This window comes from Myotis davidii, unplaced genomic scaffold (assembly GCF_000327345.1).
Source record: "Myotis davidii unplaced genomic scaffold, ASM32734v1 scaffold577, whole genome shotgun sequence".
Classification (NCBI taxonomy): domain Eukaryota; kingdom Metazoa; phylum Chordata; class Mammalia; order Chiroptera; family Vespertilionidae; genus Myotis; species Myotis davidii.
Genome location: NW_006289082.1, coordinates 963,642 through 967,475, shown reverse-complemented (window position 1 = coordinate 967,475; position 3,834 = coordinate 963,642). Strand labels below are relative to the sequence as shown.

At 41.2% G+C, this 3,834-nt stretch overlaps 1 protein-coding gene across 1 annotated transcript in view; it reads left to right on the top strand.

Moving 5' to 3' along the window:
• TRIM13 (tripartite motif containing 13) overlaps positions 1-3,834 on the top strand; it is a 34,567-nt gene that overhangs the window by 16,513 nt on the left and 14,220 nt on the right. The window lies entirely within an intron of this gene.

The following is a 3,834-nucleotide window of genomic DNA, read 5'->3' as shown; positions in this document are numbered from 1 at the left end:
AGAGGACCTTTTAAAGAGGCAGTGAGTGCTGCTAAGAGATCAAGGTAAATGAGAACTGAAAAAAGGTCCATTGAATTTCACAACATGGAGGTCAACGACCTTTACAAAATGTCTAAATTCTGCTGAAATTGTATAATGAGTTTCATGCATCTTCTGAATTGTCTGTGTCTTTTGCTTGACTGGGAGGGGTGTGGGCTGCTTTAGATCCAGTGCAAGCTCTGGGAGGTCCAGCCACATTCTAGCAACAACCAACATGGCATTATAAACAACAAAAGCATTATATGGAAAACCTATTTTTGACAAGGCATTTATTACCACATGCTTTAACATCAGAATCAACTGGGTTCTTATTAAAAAACATCTGTAATACTCTCAACATTAAAGATAATTTAAAAAAAGAAAAAAAACATGAAATGTATTTCTTGCACAATACTTGTACAATTTCTTGTAGGTATCTGATAAATCTAGATATTCAGAACCAAAATTCTATATAACTGAAATATATGGAATCTGGAATTTCTTCAAACCAGGGACCAATTCCTTTAATTTCTCAAGTTTTAGGTAAGTTTCTGCCTTTTGTGATAAATGTATTTTTACAGATAGATTTTTTCTTTTAAATGGAATATTTTGGATGTTAAATTTCTCTAAAATTCTAGAGCTTTTTTAAAAACTGCAGTCTTCCTTTCTTTGAGTGTGACGTTTTCCCCTTTTTCTCTCCTTAAGTACAGGGAAGGAGGTATAGATAGAAGTGGAAGGATATATACTTTTTAAAAGGTCATCCTGGGCTGGGTATGGAAAAGCAAAAATTATGATGCTTACTTCCTCTACTTCATAGGCAGTTTAGCTCTGCTTAAGACTATCACAGGAGCCTCAAAGTTATAAATCCAAGGCAACTGTAATCAAATTCAGCATGGTTTCTTCTTTCATATAACAGTAGCAACCATTTATTAAGCACCTGCTATGTGTCAGACACAATGTTGGTGGCTTTAAATATTATTTCCATAATCAAGTAAATCGTGATCCCCATTTTACAGAAGACTAAAGCTTTGAGATGCTAAGTAACTTGAACAACTAGTGAGAAGTGGTAGAGCTAGATTATGGATGCAGAACTGGTTCCAAACTTCACAATTTGGAATGTTAGTGCCTTTTATTGTTAGGGGTCCTCCTTGGGGGATGTTGGGGCTTGCACTCCCGACTTTGACAGCTGTTGGGAAGGACAGAAAAATAAAATGTTCAAGCGTGTCTGAGGAGGCTCACCAGCACCCTTCTCCTGCACAAAAATTGTTCCAGGCTTACTTATTAGATGTCCCCCACTCTGAAAATTTATATTTCAGTGTACACCAAATTGGCACTGTCCTCTTGTTTTTTAATGGAACACCTGCTCACATGTCTTGGTAGGTGGAAGGAAAGCGGCATTTTTTTTTTTTAATCTTTGTCAAGGTTCAGCACAAAAACAATAAAACAATGCAACAAATAAGATTATGTATATATGAAGTTCTACCTATAAATATACTTATCACAAACAACAGAAAGAAATAAGACTATATCCATAGTCTTATTACTGTGCCGATGCAATAATTCCAATCTTTAGTTGTTAGTTTACTTATGTGAAGACCAGTCAATAGAAGGAAGTTCCAGTGTGACAGAATTTTGACAATAGCTCAATGTTATCTCTAACAGGATCTAGTTACATTGTGCTCTTCCAGGAAGGATGTAAGCTGTGTATATGTTTTAATCTGGCCCACCGTTACTCTCTTTTCTAGTTATACTATATGTGAGATTCTCTGACTGATATTTTTTTAGGATCATGGGAAGAGAGAGAGCCCTGTCTTCCTTCCTTATTTTTCTATACTTAGTTTAAATATATAATGTTCTCTTAGTAATTTTTTAAAAAACAATCTAGAGGTTTCTATGCATGTTTAACCAGTGTTTTACATTTAGTTTGGCAGAAGTTTATTAAGTAGAACTATATAAATATGTATTATACAATTACAGTAAGGATAAATTGTGATTTATGTGGTAATAACCTAACTTTCTCCCTTGGATCATTTTAGTAGTGAGATATTTGAAATGTTTCTAAAAATCAGCCTTTAAAAATAATACCAATATAGGAGACTGGGGTGCAGTTTTTATTGGCACTGACAGTTACTGTGCTATAGAAAGAACCTAAACCTGGAACCTGACTTTAGCTCTGCCTCTTATTTACTTCAGAGAGCTCCCTTCATCCCTTTCTTCATCTATAGAACGAGGATACTTTCCACTCCACAGTGTTCTTATGAGGATTAAATGACATAAATATAGCAATGTTCTAGAAAGACAAAATTGGATTTAAGGGACCTTGGGCATGGTGAAGAACTGGACATCTCAGAATAGTAGGGAGGTGCTTTTCTATGGGTTTTGAGCAAAACATTTATTAGTCATGAGGCTCAAATTCTATGTATGGTAGGCCTCAAATACCTTCCTCCCAAATTCTAAGCCCAGACTTCCCCACCTGGGTGACCTCAACCCCAGGGCATATTCTGTGATGTTTTTGTCCTTGTTTCACTTCCCCCAGACTATAAAATTTGGAGAAGCCATTCCTTCATCTTTACATCCTTTTTATAACTGCTCATTGGTTAAGTGCTTAATGTGTTTATAATAGACTAGAGGCCCGGTGCATGAATTCGTGCATGGGTGGAGTCCCTTGGCCTGCCCAGGGATTGAGGCCTATTGGGGGGCTGGCCAGGGGCATGGACCCTGGGAGATTGGCCGGCTGGCCCCCCAATCGTGGCCTACTTGGTGGGCCAGCGGACAGGGGGGAGGGGCCGTGGGAGGTTGGCTGTGGGAGTGAATTGACCACCAGGGGGCAGCTCTGCATTAAGCATTTGCCCCCTGGTGGTCAGTGCACATCATAGCTACTGGTCGGTTGACATGTGTTCCAGGTGTTCGGTTGTCTGGTTGTTGAGGCTTTTACTGGTATGTTTATAGACTAGAGGCCTGGTGCACAAGCACCAGTGGGTTCCCTTGGCCTGGCCTGTGGGATTGGGCTGAAACCGACTCTCCGACATCCCCCTAAGGGTCCCAGATTTCGAGAGGGTGCAGGCCAGGCCGTGGGACCCCCACTGGTGCACAATAGGGCCCAGGGAGGGACATGGGAGGTTGGCCAGCTGGGAAGGGACCGTGGGAGGGCTCCAGGGGTATCTGGCCCATCGTGCTCAGTCCCGGTTGGTTGGACCCCAGCAGCAAGCTAACCCACCGGTCAGAGCGTCTGCCTTCTGGTGGTCAGTGCACATAATAGCAAGCAGTTGAACAGTCTTAGCATATTATTAGCATATTATGCTTTGCTTGGTTGAATGGACACTTAGCATATTAGGCTTTTATTATATAGGATAAGGTCCTTACACAGAGAGCTGCACATCAGAACAGTGAGTTAGATTAGCAACTGAAAAGCCATTAGTGGCTCATTAAGTTAAAGCCAATTTTAAGTTCCTCCTTTTCTCTGAAGGAAAGAGCAGTGTTTTTCCTGAATGAAATCTTAAATAGAATTGGGCCGCTTAGTGTTCAGCTTAAAGCCTGCAAAGATACAGGTGCAAGGTTGGTGTGGGGACACCCATTCACTTTGGCTGTGCTCGGGCTGGAACCCCCTGGCTTTGGTCCCAACAGGAGTGCCCCTCCCAGTCCCACCCGCCCGATTGTGGGGTGCGAGGCAGTCAGCTGTGGCCGGGCTTCCGGTCTTGAGAGATGCAAATGAAGTGGTGTGAAGGGTTGGGCTTTTTTTTTGTTCCTTAAAATGCAACGAACAAAAAAAAAAGTACAACAATCCAAACCCAACCATCTTGCTGCACTGGCTTCCCG